General features: G+C 43.5%; 1 long non-coding RNA gene across 1 annotated transcript in view; it reads left to right on the forward strand.

Annotated features, from left to right (window-relative positions):
* Positions 1–2,269: 2,269 nt before the first annotated feature.
* The window catches only part of LOC148000111 (uncharacterized), a 29,113-nt gene continuing 8,920 nt past the window's right edge, over positions 2,270–22,462 (forward strand). The window contains exons 1-2 of the long non-coding RNA XR_015641269.1: positions 2,270–2,727; positions 21,174–21,249. This is a non-coding gene — a long non-coding RNA (uncharacterized LOC148000111). The remainder of the gene's footprint in view (positions 2,728–21,173; positions 21,250–22,462) is intronic.

Raw genomic sequence — 22,462 nt, forward strand, 5'->3', positions numbered from 1 at the left:
AAATAGAAGATTTGTTGAATTTTCTAATTATCATGGAGTCTGGGACTCGAGCAGCTTTAATCCATCTATACAAATGAAACCGTTGTTTCTAGACATGTACTTGTCAAAATATCAGTTGTAATAATGAAGTGCGGCTTCTATTAAATAATGGGATGCCAGGCTGGAGAGATGGTTCAGTGGGTGAAAGGACTTGCAGCCAAGCCTAAATCTGAGTTTGATCCCTGGAGCTCATATGGGGGAAAGAGGGTCCCAACTCTCACAAGTTGGCCTCTGATCTTGGCATGTGTGTGCCACCCTCCTAAATAAATCTAATAAAAATATTTTTAAGTGGGAAGTTTTTTTTCTTTTTAATCTTGCTCAAGAAAAAGTTGACCAGCAGGAATGAGGCCAGCCCAAGTTATATCAATCCACATGTTACTTTCAAGGTTACACTCAGAATAATTCTGCGTTCAGTGGTGTTGTCCAGAGAGAATGCAGCCTTGGGTCTCCTCAAAGGAGACAAGAATAGCCTTTTCATCAACCACAGGACAAGGATGTTTCTGCAGTGCTTATGATAACATAAAAGATATTTATAGTCTAAATTTGCTTAAATGTTGTCAGGCCTACATATCCATGGGTTCAAATGATAGTGGATTAAAAGTACTCTAGAAAAATAATTACATCTATATTAAACACATGTTGGCATTTCTCCTTGGGTGTCTTTCTTACACCATATAGCAAGTCAGATGCCCAGCATTCACCTTGTATTAGGCACTGTAAGTCACCTAGAATTGATTTAAAGTATATAGGACAAGTGGGTTCTATGCAAATACTGTCCCATTGTATGCAAGGAACCCAAGTATCCTTGAAATCTTGGAATATTTGCTGTAATTCCATTCATAGTGTCCTGGGCAGATGAGCTGCTCCACTTTGCATCTTGGCATAAATCTTCTAGAATGATCTTTTTATTTAAGGAGTCCTTGTGTGTGTGTGTGTGTGTGTGTGTGTGTGTGTGTGTGTGAGAGAGAGAGAGAGAGAGAGAGAGAGAGAGGAAGAGAGAGAGAGAAAGAGAGAGAGAGAGAGATCAGAAACAGGCTTGACACTAAAATCTGGACTCTAGGAGACCATGGGGGTTCCTGGAACCAATTTTCTGTGTTTCCTGAAAAATGACCGTGTTTCCATCTTTTACGAGTCAGACTGATATTAGCTGTGAACATAGGGCCTTTGAAACAAACCCAAGTGTCTGTCCTAGTGCTCAGAGACTAGGCCTAAAGTGGATTCTGTGAAGCACTTACCCACTCTTTTGTTTTTAATCCCTCTCATTAGATCAGACTAATTGTGTAAGACTTGGAAGTCAGAGTGCAGAGGACTTGGGGACTTGAGGACAGTCCTTTAGTCAGAGCCTCCTGCCTCCAGACCCTTGGTACTTCCCCACCTGCGCTCCACACCTTAGGCACAGTGGGGAGAAAGATCTCTTTGTCCTCGTTCACTACACCTGTGCAGAACCAAGGGCGTTGTTTTGCTAGCAACTTTCGCCAGAGCTATGCGGTCAGGCTTGCATGTATCTTACTGTCAACTCCATTTCTCTGAAACCACGGCACAGTCCTCACTGGCATGAACTTTGTTGGTATGCCCGATAAGCCTGTGCGTAGGCGTCCTCCCAGAAGCGGTTCTGAGCTATGCAGGCCGTCAGTCTGGTTCTCTGTACAAGTCTGCAGGTAACCCTTGTCCTTCTGGAGTGTTCCCAAGAGCTTTTGTATATTTGGTAAAGCACAGTATTCGTTGCTCAATCTTTGTTGTTTATTTTTGGAGAGCTGTAGAATTAGTATTCTTTCCTCGGCCTGCCACACTGCATGTCCTCTACTCGGAGGCAACCTTCTCTCTTGAGATAAAATATTTGTTTAGTGTGGGACTTTTAGTCTCAACTTTCTGGAAACTATGTTTTCAGAGCTACTTCAGGCATCTAAACTCAGGTGTGGTGACAGCCTCTAAGCTTTGATGTGGCCACACTTTGGCTCGTGGCCAAATGAGACCCGGTTATTCTGGGCTTCTCTTGTCTCAGCCCTTGAAGGGAAGTAAAGCAAAACTTGATTTTCATCATTGATGGAGAATTATTGTGGCTGTGCACCCCAGGCTTAGGGAATCACCCTTTATCAAAGTTCCTGACTAATTGTCTACACTGGCCAGTGAAATGTCAGGAGACACAAACATCTCAATCACAGCCCAGCTCTCCCTGCCCACCTTTAAAATAGCAAACAGGCAGATGGGAGGCTCTCACGACCCATTTACTGACTTTGATTGGGGGAACTGATTGTTGTGAGTCTGGGTTTCACTGGTACAGAGCCAACGGTGCTGAGAGAAGGAACAAGGAATGAGGATTGGAGATGGGTGTGCCATAACAGGGGACCATAGTCCAGGGATGTCCTAAGCAGCAATCTGAAATTGGGAACTGCCTGATTTCCCACAGGAAAGGTGTATGAGAAACTGGCCTCTCATTGGCAAGGGTGTGTGCGGGAGGGTGTGAGAGAGTTTAATCTCTGGACTTCAACACTGAGACCTGTGCGAGTGCTCAGGGGTCCTGGGAGACACTGAGAGGTCTGGGTGAGCTACTGTCCTGACACTGCATGGCTGATCACAGAGGCTGGAGAGAAAATTGCTGAGTAGGGCATGAAGACTGCTAAGAAGTTTTGGGTCACACACGAGAGATACCAGAGACATCGGTTACTCACCAGGAGACTGGGTTAAAAGGTAAGCAAATGTATGTTTCGAGAGGATTTTCATAAGTGTTTACAGATTTGTTTGCCTTGATGGCAAGTATAGATAAGAAGGCAAGCTCCTGTCCTATCACAGTGCTGCTGACAGCACCCCTGGGGTATTCTCTAAAGTGGTACATTTCCAGCAGAGCCTGACTCACATTCTCCAGAAGCACATGGGGCGAGGGGGGGTTCACATACACAGTTGTGGGTTTTTTGTTTGTTTTTTTTCTTTTCTTTTTTTGGAGCTGGGGACCGAACCCAGGGCCTTGCGCTTGCTAGGCAAACGCTCTACCACTGAGCTAAATCCCCAACCCCCACAGTTGTGGTTTTAAGAGGCTAGTTTGTCTTTGTGACAAAGTCACTTCCAGACAATTGTGGGTCCTTCTTGATGTTCTTTTTAATCTTTATGTTTTTGAGACAGGGATTATTTGTGTAGGCCTGGCTGTCCTGTAACTCACTCTGTAGACCAGGCTGGCCTTGAACTCAGAGATCCACCTTCCTCTGCCTCTACCTCCCATTGCTGAGATTACAGCAGTGCACCACCATCCAGCTTCTGAAGAACGACTAGACCCGGGTGGTAGGAGATGTAGAGATCAAACAGCTTTATTATGTTTTGTGGAAATCCCCAATACTACTCAGCGCTGTGTCAGAAAGCATGGAGAAGCCTCAGAGAACATCTTACTACCACTAAGGGCCATGTAACTTTGCAATGGCGAAACAGCCGTGGGTGGATGTGGGTAGATCTCTGACTGAAGACTACTTACCATTAGGGTCTCCAAAGTCTCACTGAGGGATGAGCTGGCACAGGCAGAACAAAGTGTCAGAAACAATCGAAAATGTCCACAATGACTGATGTCACTCATGAGTAGTGACTGTGTACTATTCAATATGCTCATCTTCACATATTTCAATCCTCATGAGTTATTCCAAGGAAGGTATTGGCTCTGGGTCTACACCAACAAGGAGAAGAGAGTGTTTGCTTGAAGTTTCTAGGCTAGTGAACAGGGACAAGAAATTCGCATGTAGGGCTGCTTGGTGCTGAATCTGAGTTTCTAGCTCTTTCTAGCACTATGTGCTTGTCAGGTTGCTGTAGTTGCATTCTCTCTGTGGAAGGAAGAGTTATAGTAAGGACTCAATTAAGTATTGCAATGTTTTGACAAAAAATTTCTGAAGATGGCTACGTAGCCAATGATTTTTAGAGCTGCATTTCTCAACCTGTGGGTCCTGACCTCTTTGGGAGTTCCAGGTGAGATATTTATGTTACGATTTATAACAGTATCAAAAGTACAGTTATGAAGTAGGAGCAAAATAATTTTTATGGTTAGAGGTCACTACAACCATGAGAAACTGTAGCAAAGTGTCGCAGCATAGGAAGGTTGAAAACCACTGATCTAGACCATGAGACTGATTTACAGGGATAGTCTCTCTAGGATTAATTCTTCTTGCACATGGCTGTTTATTTGGGGTCTTCTGGCACCTTTTGTTTTCTAATGTTTCTAGTCTCAAGGGCTGACAATAACTTTTTTTATTTTTTTATCTCACACACATGCCAGGCATGCAAACCCCCAGAGGCTCCCAGCTCTATTCTGAACCAGGCTATTCTGCCAGGATCTGCCTTGCTGCTTCTGGTGGGCAATAGTTTGTGCTCTTAACCTTGGCAGAGGAAATGAAAAGAAGTAGAAACTGTGATATTCTGTATTTTGGTCCAGACTGTTAGCCACACCAAACTGAGTTTCTGGAAAACAATGACTTCAGCAGATCCTCTTAGAAGATGGCAGGGGCCTCACCTCAAGGCATTCGAGCATTTACTGGGTCAGTGTGTTCTCTCAGCTGACAAGGGTTAATTACTGTTCTGTAAGACATAGTGACCCAGTTTGGAAGAGCAAACCTAGATGAAATGAGGATGCCTAGGAAGGACCTCAGGGACACATGCACAGTATTACAGGGCACAGTGCCAGTGTCTACCAGGAGAGAGACACCCTCATCACTTCAGAGCTTGTAGGCAAAGGTTTGCTGACTAGTTGCATTTTGGGAACATTTTGGAATTCCCTTTTCTGGAAGTGGCTTGGACACTGACTGACCTCTGTGGTAGCATAATGATTCGGCCAGATCACAGATCTCATGCTCTAGGGGGGAACTGGAGTTGTGGATTTTGGGAAAGGATGAAGTATGACACTTCATGTCTCTGACACGTGAAAATCCAGCCCTGGTTGCCTTTCTCCTTGTTTAGCATGTATTATTTGTCGGTGCATCCAGACAACCAACATAAATTATTTCATTCATCTCTGAATGGCTAGGTAGGCATGGCTAACAGAGCTGAGGGAACGAGTAGAGAATATCTGCTTGTAAGAAATGGCATGTCAGAGACAGACAGATAGACCAGTGGAATAGAATTGAAGACCCAGAAATGAACCCACACACCTATGGTCACTTGATTTTTGACAAAGGAGCCAAAACCATCCAATGGAAAAAAGATAGCATTTTCAGCAAATGGTGCTGGTTCAACTGGAGGGCAACATGTAGAAGAATGCAGATCGATCCATGCTTATCACCCTGTACAAAGCTTAAGTCCAAGTGGATAAAGGACCTCCACATCAAACCAGACACACTCAAACTAATAGAAGAAAAACTAGGGAAGCATCTGGAACACATGGGCACTGGAAAAAATTTCCTGAACAAAACACCAATGGCTTATGCTCTAAGATCAAGAATCGACAAATGGGATCTCATAAAACTGCAAAGCTTCTGTAAGGCAAAGGACACTGTGGTTAGGACAAAAAGGCAACCAACAGATTGGGAAAAGATCTTTACCAATCCTACAACAGATAGAGGCCTTATATCCAAAATATACAAAGAACTCAAGAAGTTAGACCGCAGGGAAACAAATAACCCTATTAAAAAATGGGGTTCAGAGCTAAACAAAGAATTCACAGCTGAGGAATGCCGAATGGCTGAGAAACACCTAAAGAAATGTTCAACATCTTTAGTCATAAGGGAAATGCAAATCAAAACAACCCTGAGATTTCACCTCACACCAGTGCGATTGGCTAAGATCAAAAACTCAGGTGACAGCAGATGCTGGCGAGGATGTGGAGAAAGAGGAACACTCCTCCATTGTTGGTGGGATTGCAGACTGGTAAAACCATTCTGGAAATCAGTCTGGAGGTTCCTCAGAAAATTGGACATTGAACTGCCTGAGGATCCAGCTATACCTCTCTTGGGCATATACCCAAAAGATGCCTCAACATATAAAAGAGACACGTGCTCCACTATGTTCATCGCAGCCTTATTTATAATAGCCAGAAACTGGAAAGAACCCAGATGCCCTTCAACAGAGGAATGGATACAGAAAATGTGGTACATCTACACAATGGAATATTACTCAGCTATCAAAAACAACGAGTTTATGAAATTCGTAGGCAAATGGTTGGAACTGGAAAATATCATCCTGAGTGAGCTAACCCAATCACAGAAAGACATACATGGTATGCACTCATTGATAAGTGGCTATTAGCCCAAATGCTTGAATTACCCTAGATCCCTAGAACAAACGAAACTCAAGACGGATGATCAAAATGTGAATGCTTCATTCCTTCTTTAAATGAGGAAAAAGAATACCCTTGGCAGGGAAGGGAGAGGCAAAGATTAAAACAGAGACTGAAGGAACACCCATTCAGAACCTGCCCCACATGTGGCCCATACATATACAGCCACCCAATTGGACAAGATGGATGAAGCAAAGAAGTGCAGACTGACAGGAGCCGGATGTAGATCGCTCCTGAGAGACACAGCCAGAATACAGCAAATACAGAGGCGAATGCCAGCAGCAAACCACTGAATTGAGAATAGGTCCTCTATTGAAGGAATCAGAGAAAGAACTGGAAGAGCTTGAAGGGGCTCGAGACCCCAAAAGTACAACAATGCCAAGCAACCAGAGCTTCCAGGGACTAAGCCACTACCTAAAGACTATACATGGACTGACCCTGGACTCTGACCCCATAGGTAGCAATGAATATCCTAGTAAGAGCACCAGTGGAAGGGGAAGCCCTGGGTCCTGCTAAGACTGAACCCCCAGTGAACTAGTCTATGGGGGGAGGGCGGCAATGGGGGGAGGGTTGGGAGGGGGACACCCATAAGGAAGAGGAGGGGGGAGGGGGATGTTTGCCCGGAAACCGGGAAAGGGAATAACACTTGAAATGTATATAAGAAATACTCAAGTTAATAAAAATAAAAAAAGAAAAGAAATGGCATGTCACCCCCACCCTCCAACGTGTGAGGCACTTCCATTGTGTGGACCCCCCAGGTTTTGCCTACACAATCACTTGACAGATCCCCAGGTGTCAGTGTATCAATAGGTGTTACATCTAAAATAAAAGGCTCATGTACATATATCAGTAGCTATTGTGTAGTTGTGACACAACTGCCTGGAGAAGAACTTAATAAAAATTTGCTTTGGTTCATGGTTTCAGGAGTCTGAACCCAGACTTGCTTGTCCCCTTAGATTCAGAGTATGTATTAGAGACTGTTTCACCTCATTTTGCATAGTAAACTGAAAAACCCACAGGAAAGTAGAGTGGACTATGGATACATCCCTAGTAACATATGTCCTCTACTTAGATCCTAACTCCTGCCTTCTACTAACGTGAACGTATCACAACTCTGTTAAGGTATTAAACCATCCATTAGGTCACAGCCATTGTAGTGCAATTGTCTACAGAGATACACTCGCAGGGTGGTATATGCTTTATAAGTCTCCCAGCTATTCCTTAATCCAATTATGTTCAGAATGGAAACCAACCATCACAGCATCACAATGACAGGGTCCCTCCTGGAGTGTGATGTTGCTTTCCATAAGCTTTATGGCCAGCCATGTTGCTGGGGCTGGGTTCTTGTCTATGAAGAGATTGATAGGGAGCAGTATGTAGTCTGAGGTACTAAGGTAAAAGTGTGTACAGCTAGCTATGTGTGTATATATGTGAGTAGCTGCCTTAGCTGTCTTAGGGTTTTATTGATGTGAGGAAACATCATGACCATGGTAACTCGTATAAAGGAAGGCATTTAGTTGATACTGGCTTGAAGTTCAGAAGTTTAGTCCATTACCATCATGCAGGTTGCGTTGAGATATGTGTGCACGCTAGCTGAGCTGTGGCCTGACCTCTAGAGAGGCAGATGCTCTGTGTGTGCTGCCTTCTCGATGAAGCCAAGGTGTCCGCCTGGAGGAAGAGGGTTGGGAGCTCAAGGTCTCTGAAGTCTGGATTCCATAATGAGTTGGCTAGTGTTGACTTCATTTTTTTTTAAATTAGAATTCTTTCCTTTTTTATTACTATATCCTAATTGTATAAAATTATTTTATTTTGACTTTCCACACTCGAATGCAAGGTACTTTTATTGTATTCACCACTGCAACTCTTTCTTACCCTCTGCCCTTCTCTTCTTTCCCACCATGACTCACTGTGCTGTCGTGTCTTTTCCCCACTTGGGTTGTCATGTTGAAGAAAATATGGGATACTTGTTCTTGTGCCTCTTATTTCACACAATGAACCCCAGTTCTGCTCATTTTCAAGCAAGCAACATGTCTTCAATCTTATTCTTGGCTGAGTCTTTAATTAACTGTGTTATATGCACATTTTCTTTATCCATCCATCCTTTGTTGGGTACCAGGCTGATTCCATAGCGTGGTAACCGTGAATGATGCCACAGTGAATGTGGATGCGCAGGCTTCTCTGTAGTAATCTGACATGGTATAAAGCTAGGAGTTGTGGCTGGATCCTGTGGGAAATGCAGGTTTTGTTTCTGAGGAACACCATTCTCCATAGTTCCTGGAATAACTTACCTTACCAAACTGAAATGAATAAGAGTGTCTTCACATACACACACCCACACTCACCCCCCCCACACATACCACACACACACCACACACACACACACACACACCACACACACACACACATACACACACCACACACACACACACACATACACACACACACACACCACACACACACACACACACACACCACACACACACACACACCACACACACACACACACACATACACACACCACACACACACACCACACACACACACACACCACACACACACACACACATACACACACACATACACACACACATACACACACACCACACACACACACACACACACACACACACACACACACACACACACACACCCGCCATCCCCACTGGTGTTTGTGGTTTGTTTTTCTAATGTTGGCCATGCTCACAGATGGAGGAGAATCTCAGTACACTTTACTTTGCATTTCCTGAGCATGTTGCACGTGTTTTCATCTACCGATTGTCCAGTTACACCTTTTCATCTGAACGGTGTCCATTCTGTTCCATTGCTCACTGTTCAGACCTCTCTCCCTGTTGTTTTATAATTCTTTCCAGCTCTTTACATATTTTAGATGTTAATTCCTTTTCCTGGATATCTGTCGAAGACTTTTTTCCCATTCTGCAGCTATTTCTTTACCCTGTTTATTGCTTCCTTTGTCTTATTTCCCTTGTTAACCCTTACCCACATTCCTTGAGTTATTAGATTCATACTCAGAACATCCTTGCTCCCTTGATACCCTGCATTGCAGTTCTAGCGTGTGCATGAATTAGTGCACACTTCAGATGAGAGAAGGAAAGAAAGATGCAGAAGTATTTATAAGTTGAATATTTGGGGTCACATAAATAGTGCAAATGTTTTTGTCTTCTTTCACAGTGGACTATCAAGCTCCTGGGGTGGCCTCCATCCTATTGACCTAACTCTGAGAGGCTGGTTGGAGAGGGGTGAGCCCATTCTGGGGCCTGGTTCCCACCTACTGCCTGCTCCAGAGTGATGAGGGCATGCATGTTGTAGTTTCTTTTGACTTTGCATCAGCAGGGCATGAGTTGTGCTACTTTGAAGGATTCAGTGAAAGATTTGGGAGAAATGTGCATGGGACACTTTGCCAAAGATGCAGGCTGAGGTGTGGCATAGAGGGAGTGATAGCATGCCTTAGCTGGTCACTGGCAAGTTATGTAGCCCCAGGAACTCCCCAAATCTCAGTTTCACCCTTTGCTAAGTAGGACCTCATTAAGTGACTGTCAACTCTGCTCTTGAAAGGGAAGTGCACAGCCTGGGAAGTCTTACCTTTTTTAAGTCTGCATGGCTTTACCCAGTCAGACTCTACCACAACCCACAGAGCTCACGACCATGGGGAAGCCCTGGGAGGGATGGCTGGGGACACAATCAGCAAAGGAAAATAGGTTTCAACCTTCCTAGTGAGTCAGAATGATGGGCCATCTTAGGGTCTTACTGCTGTGAAAAGACACCATGACCAAGGCAACTCTTATAAGGACAACATTTAATTGGCTGGCTTACGGGTTCAGAGCTCCATTATCATCGAGGTGGGAGGATGGCAGCATCCAAGCAGACATGGGGATGGAGGAGCTGAGAGTTCCACCTCTTACTCTGAAGGCAGCTAAGAGAAGACTGACTACCAGGCAGCTAGGACAAGGGTCTTAAAGCCCATATTAATAGTGATATATACCTACTCCAAAAGGCCACAACTCTTAATAGTGCCAATCTCTGGGCCAAGCACATATAAACCATCACATGGCCTTTCTCATCTTCGTTCTGGAGTGTTCTAATGTTTGCGAACTTACTCAGAATGAATCCAGAATATCAGTTGAAATGTAACTTCACTGTTATTCATAACCAGAGACAACGACAGACACTCCAGTAGCATGTAGAGCACAGGGACTGCCATGATGCTAGACTCCCAGGATGTAACAGAAGACTGCAGGCACCTGGCATGGCCCACAGTAACTGGGACTGGGCCATGCCTGCTGTCTGCTGTAGCTTTGGCAGGGCCTCTTGGGACCATTTTGGAGATATGTAATCTGAGGTGCTAGGAGAGCCCTATACTGTAGTGAAAAGGATGGTTTAAGTTTGGGAATGAAAATATTTTGAACCTTATATATTGCCAGTAATTGCTAGAACTCTGGTTCTTGGGAGATGGTGGGAAAAGTGAGGGAATGTTAGAAGAAAATCCTGCAGAGAGAAAACCCCTAGAAAGAGGCCACTTGGCTGTGATGGCATGTTGAAAAGGAAGTCACTGGTAGAGTACTTTCCCTGCATGTCTTCCTTCCATTTCTTTTCTTTCTCTATGGCACTTTGCTTTGTTAGCCAATCCTCTAGGACATGGCTGGGCAACTAGCCACATCAACACCGTTGGTGTGTCTCACCCACCTCCTTTTGTTCCTGTGAATTCTAGACTTAATTATGGATTTAACACAGTCATTGCTGATCATGAACAAAAGTGAAAGCACACTGAGAATAGATGGATCCCATGGGAGAAAATGACAAATGTATATCTTTAATATGCAAAGAGTTATTTCTGACTAACAAAAAAAGGACCGACATTCTAGTTTGAAAAAAGAATTTGACAAGGACAGATACATGAAACGGAAGACAGGATGAGAACATTGATGAATGTTGTCAAACTTAGGGGGTCATAACCTGTGCCCCAAGTCAGATTGGGCCAGTGCAGTCTCTTCAGGGTCAGAGACTGTGTTTTGCCCCATTACTGTTTTAGAAATCATCTTAAGATTATCAGAGAATAGTTATCTGTAATTCTCCCTACTGGGTACCAAGCTAGCGAAGTCCTCATGTTTTCATCATTACATACATCATGGCATATCTCAACACCCCTGCCTTTCCATTCCAAATGGTTCCACAGAACCCAACACCTCAACACAGTCCTAAGCCTTTCCTGTCACACGCTGGATTCCCCAAATGGTTTAACAGATTCCCAGATTTGCTCAAGGGAGCTTCCAAACCAACAAAGCCTGTCCTACAAGTGTGACATTAAGGTTAGATTCTGATTCTGTCCATTTAAGACACTCCTCACTCTAGAAATTCAAGCCAGGCTCCCTCCTAGAACTGGTTACAGCAGGTAGAAAGGAAACCCCAAGATGGAGGAGACCTAGCCACATTTCCCTCAAGCCTCTGGAACGGCAGAGCAGTATCCCCTACTCGGTAGCCCTTGATTTGAGTTGGCTCCCAGTGCCTTCTCTAGCTTTCTACTCCACTGCCAGGGCTGATGTGCTACTCTGTTTTACACCATTTCTACAGAAGATACAGGAAGGCAAAGCCAGTCACCTCAGACGGTTCAAAAGCATCCCAACTGCTCATAGAGGTCCAAAAGCAAATAGGAAGGCAGGACTGATGAGAGAGAGACTTCCCAGGGCTCAGATTTTCTCACGAATCTAAGCAAAGCCTAAATCTATTTTTTTTTTTTTTATGCCTCACCAAGTAGAGGTAAAGAGCAGCTGATGTGGCTGAAGTACAAAGAAGGAACAGTTGCTAGGACAGAGGGACAGGGATGGAAGTACCATGCTGCGACATGGTATGGGCTGCAATGGTCAGTGCTAATCTGAGGTCACTCAGCTGATAGGCTTCTAGCATGTCTGTGGGGGCAGGGCATGTCTTGATTGCGTCACTTGAGGGTGGAAGAGCCGGCCACTGAGGGTGGGACCAGTCCCTGAGTGGGGGATCCTGTGTGTAAGTGGACAATGTGAGCAGGACTCTAGCATTCATCTGATGCTCCTTGCCTCTTTGTTGTGGATATCTGTGGTCAGCTGCCTCACACTCTTGCCTACTGTGACTCCTGAAAAACTGAACTTCAGTCTGAACTGTGAGCTTAAATAAACCCTTTCCTCCTTAGGTTGCTTTCGCCTGAATATTCTGTCATAGCAACAGGGAAGAGGGTAGGACATGGACTTTGGGAAAGGGCTGCCTGGTTCTCAATGGCTTCATGGTCTCCTTGTTATGTCTTGTTTTTACTTTAAAATAGGAGTATGGGAGAAAAATGCCACTGGACGTGATAGATAGAAAATGTGGCTTCCCAGATAACATCTGCACACTGCCGGCATTTCTGTATAGCTACCTGTTCAGTAGAAGAGACATGTGGAAAGATATATTTTAAAGTGCTGGCAGTGTTTCCAATTTTATTATTGGGATCCAATTTTATTATTCTATTTTTATGTGAATATTAACTTTCTGGTCAGGAAAAAAAACAAAGGAATGGCTGTTCTATCCCCTAGCAGCACGCCCTGCATGGAGATCTACACGTCAACTTTGCTCATGTAAACTGACTTGAGGTTGTCTTCCAAGAACCCGTCCGCCATCAGCTTTCTTCCTTTTGTCTCTTCCTTGTTTGTCACTCAGAAGTGTTTCTCCATTTCTGACACTGTGACTCACATGAGAAGACATTAGAAGTGACGTTTTGCAATACCTTTCCGTGAAGTAGATAGAAGATCAGTGCTCTCTCCAGTAAGAGGTGTGCTCGCTCTCCTTGCTTCATCAATAATGAAGACGTTGCATGGATTCCTAGGGCTCTGCAGGGGTGCGTGAGTCAGAAAGAACTGGTCAGCCCTACACACTCAGGTGCTATCAAAGACTAGCCCCAGGGACGATGACATCTACAACCAAACAAACTTGAAACTTCTTTTGCTTGTTTGGTTTAAAATTACAGCGGAAGGATTTTTTTCCACGACCTGAACTGTCTCATCTGACTGGGAACAGCGACATTGGGGTGTGGTACAGAGCTCTTTTTTTATACATTGTCTCAGGATACAGATTCCCTTTTTAAAACAGCCCTTATGTTTCACGAGTATGAATGTTTAGCCTGCATTTATGTTTGTGTACCATGTACCTAGTGCCATTGGAAGCCAGAATAGTGTGTCAGATTTCCTGAGACTGGAGCTACAATTGTGAGCTGCCAAGTGGGTGCTGGGGATGGAGTCAGGGCCCTCTGGAAGAGCAGCTAGCATTCTTAAGCAATCATTCAGCTCTTCCACCTAGGTACCCCATTTAAAAATCACACACACAAACACACTCACTCTCACACACCACACGCCAAAGCCTGACTTTACCCTGCCCCAGGGCTGCAAGCAGACACACAGACATACACACACACACATGCACGCACACAGGGTGTAACAAAAAATTAAGAAGCTGTCACCATGTAATAACTTAGATCTCTTCTAAGCCGGCCACTCTTGTCCACTCTGTTCTCTGAAAAGGACTTCAGGGAGGCTGCAGGGGACTCAATAAGTTGAAGTAAGGGGATTCCAGGATGCTTTGATCTGCTTTCCAGTTCATACAGCACGACCATCTGCCTGAAACATTTGGGGCCCTGTGTACACAGTTGGGGAAAGCAAGTAACACAGGGGGCTGAGATGTGCTGTGAGTAGTCTCTGCAGGAAGGAGACAGAGCAGGATGCAGGTGAGGGCAGTGTGGCTGGAGTATCACCTTTTGCCTTCTCTTTTCTCTCTTGTGTCTGTGAGTGAAACACTAGGATAGGAGGTCAGAAATCTGACTTTTGCCTTCTTCCTGTGTTCTGGCCATTGGCTTCAGCTTTTTTGCCTGTGTCTGAGGGGAGCTAACCCAGCCCACTGCCCAATTAGGGGTCCTGCGTTCATTGCACACAGTTGAGGTCCACATTGTTGTTACATTCCCAGAGTAACTGGCTTCAGGGCTCCCTGAGCCAGGAGTAGGGCAGACCCAAAGGAGCAGCCTCTCAGGGAAAGGCCATCTGTCTCTCAGCAGGGGGTGTCTGGAGCAGGTCCTTAACCTCTTCAGCAGGCAGGTCACTTTGGAACCTGATAAACACCGGAAACTTCTGCTTATAAAGCACTGTGTACATACATAAGACAATTGTCAGCCACTTTTTGTCTTTGACAGACCGAGGAAGCAAACGCCTTGTATGAAGCTTAGAGGGTTCTAAAAGCTAGAATTCAAAGACAGAAATGAGCCCACTAGAAGTTCGCCTTGCCTTTTAGTTTTAGGTTTCCCATTCATTATTTCTCTTCAGTATTTCTTCTAAGTACCTTACAATTTCTCCTCTTTCCTAGAGCTGTTTATAATTAACGCTGTCTGACACTTGATTGTATGGAGAGTCAAAGCACCTCTGTCACTCTTGTGGTAGGCCCTGCTGGGCTGTCCACAGTTCTGTGGGCTGGTGCTTCCTCCTAGCCTTGTGCCTCTGGATTTTACTTGAGCTTTCTGCCTTGTGTACCACCAGGTCTGTGCTTGTATCTGCAAACTAAAGATCCTAACACCCTCCCCCCATAGGATGGTCTCTGTGTAGATACGGTCAGCACAGTGCTAGGCACATGGAACTGATGTATTCTTATTATTAAGTGCTTGCTTGATTCTGAAAACATACTTATTATTTAATCTAGATGTTGGGGTATAGCCTTCTTTTCAGTTTCTAGAACACATGCTAACCATTAATGCTATGCTTTCTTACTCGCCAGCCACACACTATAAATGCTCAGGGCAGACTCGGAATCCAGCATTGCTTTTGCAGTGAAACCATCGTGGCTCATCCTGGGCCTCCCACTGGTGCCACCTCACTCTGTTGTGGTTCAGAGGAGAGCATCCTGTGCCCATTTCTGCTGTGAGAACAATCAGCCAGGAGTTGGAGGGACCATGTAGAAATTTGTCCCCTGTGAAAGCACTGTTCTGCTTTGACATCTAGAAAAAAACAAAATCTGATGGAGACTTAGAATTTTTGCATGAATCTCAGCAAGCATTCATGTTCAGTCTGGGCTGTCTCAGCGTGACTTCGTCTGGCCCACTTACTGTCACGTTCTGTGTTACAGTGAGTGAAAAGGGGCCTTAGGAACAAGTAATGACTGTGTTCACAGTGATAGCTGTGACTCATAAATTAACATTTAAGCAATTATAATTAAGATTTTAAGTACAGATAACTATGTTACATAAAATTCTAAGAAAACTTCTGTGTCTGTTGTCAGCAGACCTGAGAGCAGAGCCCCTTTTTGGCTTCCTTACTTTAAGAACCTAGGTGTTTTGGAGCTTAGAGAAGTTGACTTAGACCAAAGGTGTTTTGCAAAATCTCTACTTCCTAAATGCAGGAAGTAGAAGGCATCAGAGACAGAGAGTCACTCAGTTTCCCAGGGTGAGCTTCAGAGTAATCTGAGTCATGGCCAAAGAGGGCTCTGTCCATCCTGTGTCTTTCCAGAATGTTGTGTACTTCTGATCTGTGTTAGAAATAGCAGGAAGTATGTGTGGGAAGAAACCCTAGTAAATGCAGTCACCAATGAAAAAAAATTGGGCCTTGTCATTGGGGTGGGGAGAAAGTATATCGTTGTGAATGTTTCTACTGCTTTAACAAAGAGACAGATGCCCTGGCTGGTGGAGTTCTGGGTTCTGTGTGGGCCAGAAGATTGATGGAGTTTTCATTAGTATTTAATGGTGCAGAACAAAAGCCAGAAATAGGCCCTGAGAAACCAGAACAGAAACGATGTGGATTGGACCGTTTGCTTATTCAGCTGCAAAATGTCCTGCCTTCTATTGTGGTCACCCCCTACCCAGGGCGAAATGTGGTGTGGAGGACAGGAATGCCCTGGACAGCAGAGTAGCCTCTGTTGTCCCACTAATCAGCACACCTCTGCAGATGACAAATATTTAATTTAGGGAAAAAGCAGTTGTCCACATTGTTACTGATATCAGGCAACAACAAGATTAGTAACAGTCCTTGCCAGTAGTAGCTAGAAGCCCAAATGAACAATGGGCCCAATACAAAACATGTGTTGCTTCCCCACAAGTTGAAAGGAGATGACCCAGACTGACTATGGCTGCTCCTCTAAGCGGGAAAGACCTAGGCTCCTGTTTTCTGTTCTATTACCCACACATCCTAATCCAGATCCAGAGGATGCTTGAGCTGCAGTCAACATGTCTGCATTCCAGGCAGCAGGAGGGGAAAATGGATAAGAGAGTGTCGTCTCTGTACAAAATATTTCCCAGGGTTCATACTCAGCAGCCCTGTTTATCTTAAACATGTGTTGGGCAACTGCTCTTAAGGTTACTGTCCTTGTTTGCATATCTCTTGTGTCACTCCACTGTGTATCTCCTCATTCATCTGGGTAATTCACTTAACTGACTATGAATAGACTTCCTTCCCTAGGCGAACTGTAAGAGGCCCAAGTCAGATGTCTCAGCTGCCTTGGTGTGGGCTACTCTAACTAAGCACCATACACAGTGACATAGCAACAGGAGAGGTGTATTTCCCACAGCCCTGAGGCTGGTTACAGTATGGTCTGTGTTCAGTACAGTGAGGGCCTGCTTCCCAATATACAGGCTGTCTTCTTTTCAGAGAATGGAAAGAGGGCATGGGAGCTCCCTGGAGTCCCTGTTATAAGGCTCAACCAGAAAGATTCCATCTTCATAAGTGTCACCTCCCAAAGTGGCCTTCCCTAATATCACCACAACGAAGGCTAGCATGCTAGTATCATGGATTTTAGGGTATTGCAGACATCTCGTCCACAGTCTCCTTCATGGGAATCTACTTCTGGTTGAGATTAAGCAGTATGCAAATGTGTGTTTAGTTGATCACACACTGAGCACACACTCAAGATCTGACTCCAAGACAGGTTACTGGACGAACAAAAGGAACCAGTCTACTCAAAGTAGCTTAGCAAGGTCCCTACAATGATTAATTTCCCAGCTTTAGGACCCAATGCATAGAATCATTAGAGGCACTCTTAAAGGAACAACCTGTTATCTGGTTTCTAGAGGTGACAGGCTTCCTGCAGCTACACTGACAGGCTTCCTTAGCCTGTCTGCTAATGTGCAGGTTTCCCTTGAGTGGTGAATGTGTTCAAAGCAGTATTCATCTTGTGTTGAGAACAAGTCTCTTACAGTTAGAGTTGATCAGCCTCATGCTTCTGGACACAAGAGTGAGAAAGGTTCTGACCAACTCTGACTAGTGCATGCTGGCCATTATATTCAGAGTCCAGTGCGAGGGACCAAGGAGGGAGAAACATCCATTAGACCTTGAAGATAACAACTGGTGGGCATAAATGTGTGTAGCTTCTGTGAAGCACATTTGAGCATCCAAGCAGGAGTGGCCTGGCAGATGGGAAAATGACACACTGTCAGTTCTAACCAGATACAGAGGGATGAGAGGTAGGCCAGTTCTGAATCTGGACAATAGGCTCTTCCTTGGGTTATGATCATACTGGATTCTGTAGATGGTTCCAGGAGTTCAGTGTGTAGGAACATGAAGCAGAGAGTCTTAATCTTCATGGGAGGGGACTTGCAAAATTATATTTTGAAGCATTTAAAGGAAGTTTTCAAGACCCTTAGCCAAGTGCAGAATTTATGAACAGAAGTACTGGGGTGAGTTTTCTGGGTTATTCTATGAAGTCTAGGCTTGATGCTAGTAATCAATTCTAAGGACTCAGAGCTTGGGCTCAAATAGTTCAATATTAGTCCTGTCACTTAGGACCTTAGAGACAGCCATGGGTGCTTTGGAAAGCTTAGGTTTATTAAGCTACATTAGGAGGTTCCTCTGAGACAGCTCTGGGGGGTGAAGCAAGCCTGTGGGACAGGCTGTACAGTAGGTTTATAGGTGGGAAGAGATCACCTGTCATCTGAGGTGTGTGAGCAGGGACAAGATAAGCTATTGAGGCCACAGTGCATGGGCTGTGTTTTGTTTGAAAGGACACACACACACCCTGTTTTTCCTAAATGTTCATATTTGCTCTCTGCATTTATACATTGCAAGTACCTGGAAGCTATTAGATGGCTTTGTGCAAACCTTTACAGTTTAAAATCTAAAGTAGTTTGGTTGCATTTCATCTTCTACTGTGGTAACTCAGTAACTTGGGGTGGAAAGCAGAGCCCTGAGGTCCAGTTCTTTCTGACTCTTTCTTTGCAAGTTTCTTCATCTTGGAGCCCCTCCTATGTAAGGAGGTCATTGGGTGGTGCTAGTTCCAGGTCATTTCTAGTGCCAGAATCTTGAGTCCCTCCCTTGCTGCTGGTAAACCAACATTTTTGGCACAAGGGAGTTTTGGTGATTAAACAACTTAGTTTTTAAAATAGTTTCCATGAGTAGAGAGAAAACAAGTTATTTTTAGTTGCTTTTTAGGCCAATCACTGCTTGCAGGTACATTCTGGTGATAGAATCAACCATGTGTGCAGACTACACATCAAACTTATGGAAAGGACTACAAATACCATGGTTGCTCACACTTTCCCAATACTGAGAGGCTGGAGGACCAGGTCAAGTTGGAGACCAAAGGGGTCTGTGTAGATGTTGCCCACCCAGGGTCCTAGTGACTTCCAGGAGAAAATTGTCACATAAATGCCATCAAAAATGTTTCAAAGAGCAATGTTGACCAAACCTCATGGGTGTGGCTTCTGCCTTTTTGGAAGACACAATCTCATAGCAAGCTCATCATTTTTCTGGCCGTTAGTCTTTCTGTCCCTTGTCTGCAATAAGCCCCAAGCCTTAAATGCAGAAGTTGTGCTGTAGACATGTAAGTTGGGGCTCCACAACTCAGCAATTTGATTGGTTGTAGTTTTCCATAATAGTGTCCATCACTTGCAAAGAGAAGTTTCCTTGACGAAGGGGAGGACTACACTTGTTTGAGGATGTAAGGATTGCACGCATGCATATAGTGTGGTGGTTTGAATGAGAGTAGCTTCCATAGGCTCATCTGTTTGAATGTTTGGTGCATAGTTGATAGAACTGTTGGGAAGGATTAAGAGTTGTGACCTCGTTGGAAGAGATGTGTCACTAGGGTGGTATTGGAGGCTTCAAACGCTCATGCAAGACCCAGCGTCTCTTTCTCTACCTGCTACCTGTGGATGTAAAGCTCTCAGCTGCTTTCACAGCAATAGAAGAATAGCCAAGACAGGATTTCTAACTCAACCATAGGTTGGCAAGTAGATCTTTATTGATTTTACCTGTGTTTTACATATAAACGATCAATTACTTCAGCATAATGCCTGTGTATAATATCTCAATTTGATGTAAAAACACAAATACTTATTTTACTTTTTGACTTTTTGAAAAACATATCCTATAGTTCCATTTATTTCCTGATAATGACAGAATTAAATTCCAATGACTGAATGGCGCAGCATTTTGTATATGGACCATGTTTTCTTTATCCATTCACCCATTGGTGGGCACATAGGCCATTCCATCTCTACTCTGGCGACTGTGAGTGATAACAGGTATGTGGGTGACTCTTGTATGCTCACTTCATTTCCTTCATGCCTCTGTCCAGGAATGGTGTGGTAGTTTCTGGTTTTTGAGGAATCTCTGTATAAGTTTCTGAGTGGTGGTGCTGGTTTACATCCCCACCAGTGGCGTTTAAAGTTTCCACCTCCTCACCAGCACTTGTTCTTTCTGTTATTCTGGTAAGACCTATTCTCTCTGCTGTAAGCTATATTTTGATTTGTAGTTTCTTAATAGCCTAAGTATATTTAGTGGTTTTTTTCTGTAATTAACCATTTAGACTTTTTTTGTGTGTGTGAAATATATCTTGAAGCTATTTGACGTTTTATTGATTGGATACGTTTTCTTGCTAATATTTTTTGAGTTCTTTATATATACTGGATATTAATTCTCAGAAGAATAGCTAGCAAAGATGTTTTCCTTATTTTTTTTATCCAGGCACTTCACTCTTGATTTCTGTTGTGTAGAAGCTTTTAAGTTTCATGACTTCCTACTTATCATTTTTTTGCTTGTATTCTCTGAGTTATTGAAGTCCTAATGGAGAAATGGTTGCCCAGGCCTGTATGTTGATGCTATCACCTATGTTTTCCTTTTCTTCCTTCCAATGTTTTGGGCCTTATATTAATGCCCTTGGTCTATTTTTACTTGGTTTCTGAACAAGGCAAGTTTCATTCTTATAAACACAAATATCAGTTTCTCCAGCATCATTTGTAAGATCGCCCTTTCTCCAAAGCATGCTTTTGACCTCTTTGTTGAGTTGGCTGAAGATGTGATGGCTGATTCCTTCATCTTTTCCATTGGTCCGAAAGGCTGATTTTAGGCTAACACTATGCTGGCTTTGTAACTCTGATTCTGTAAGATTTGAATCATGCATGATGATACCCCCAGCATTGCTCCTTCTGTTTAGCCTTGCCCTGGCTACTTGAAGCCCTTTGTATTCTTGGGTAAAGTTTTGGATGCTTTCTTTTTAGTTCTATGAAAGCACATTACAGGAATTTTGACGAATATTGTACTGAATTTGTAGACTGCTTTAGGGCAGCATGGATGTTTTGACCATGCGAATCACCTCAATCCTTGCACATGGGAGCGTGCACCTCCTCCTAAGGTCTTTTTCAGTTTCTCTTTTCTGTGTTTGAAATGTGAATTAAAAAACGGTAGAATCCTAATTAATATAAGATACTAATCTTATGTTTTTAAATGAGAAAATTATTTTGACACACACGGGCAACCATTTTAGATTATGTACATTCCTGAGACCTTCTCCCAGTAAACGACTCCTAAGCCTGAGTCCCCAGGGATGAGAATTCTAGATGAGAGTTGTCTGGAGAGGTGTCTAAGCTGACTATGAATAATTTTGTCTCCTTTTTTTGTGTGTTCTGCAGCACAGACTCGCCCATGGCACTCCCAACAGCAGAAGGAAGGAGAGTATACAGTTGAATGAATACATGCTATCTTCTTGTAAGTGTTGGGGAAGGTTGAGCTTGGTGATTGTGGGAGACACAATGGAAGAAAGAGTCAATGTGCACCATGGTCTTTTTAAAAAAAATTTTGTTAGACAGAGTTATGTAACAAGTTTTCATGCAAGTATGGAATAACCTTTGAAGTATTTTTTAAAGTTACATGTATTTACCTATTTGTGTGTGTGTGTGTGTGTGTGTGTGTGTGTGTGTGTGTGTAAGAGAGATCAAGTGAGAGAGAGAGAGAGAGAGAGAGAGAGAGAGAGAGAGAGAGAGAGAGAGAGAGAGAGAGAGAGTTGTTCTTTCTGTTATTCTGGTAAGACCTATTCTCTCTGCTGTAAGATACAGTTTTGATTTGTAATTTGTTAATAGTCTAAGTATATTTAGCATTTTTCTGTAATTGTTGACCATTTAGACTTATTTTTTTTGTAAAATATATCTTGAGGCTATTTAACATTTTATTGATTGAATAGTTTTTCTTGTTAATATTTTTGAGTTCTTTATATATACTGGATATTAATTCTCAGAAGAATAGCTCCATGTCACATGGGGCATTCATGTGGCAAGGCACTCATACAGAAATCATAGGATAATTTGTAGGAGTTGCGTCTGTCTTTTTTACCATACGGAACCCAGGGATCAGAACAGGTCATCTCAGGCTCAGTAGCAAATACCTCCACTGTCTTATCACCTCGCTGGCTTCTCTACTAGACTTCCTGTATGAGGGAATATGGTCCCTCATAGTCTCTTCTCTCTCCTCTCTCGTTCCTCTTCACTCCCATTGGTCCCCTCTGCTCTCCTAGATCATTTTTCTTCTGCTTTCATGCCATGTGAATATATAAGATTATATATACCTATAAAGTCCAGGAGGAATAAAACTTGAGATATTTTCTTTCTGAAAGTGACTTAATTTACCTAGTTTTATCATCGTCAGTTGCATCGATTTTCCAGAAAATGGCATGGCTTCATTTTTCTTATGGCAGAAATATTTCCTTGTGTTTGTAAGCTACATTTTCCTTATTTACCTGTCTGTAGATGGACAGTAGGTCGGTTCCATACCTTAGCAGTTGTGAACACTGCTGCAACAAACGTATCTCTGTGATAGGTCGACTTAGAGTCTTTTGGGTAAACACCTAGGGAGTCATAGCTGAGTCATATAGGAAGTCTATTTTTAGTTTTGTGGTTGTGTGTGTGCGTGTGTGTCCTAAACTCTG

This window comes from Rattus norvegicus, chromosome 17 (assembly GCF_021556685.1).
Source record: "Rattus norvegicus strain SHRSP/BbbUtx chromosome 17, alternate assembly SHRSP_T2T, whole genome shotgun sequence".
Taxonomy (NCBI): Eukaryota; Metazoa; Chordata; class Mammalia; order Rodentia; family Muridae; genus Rattus; species Rattus norvegicus.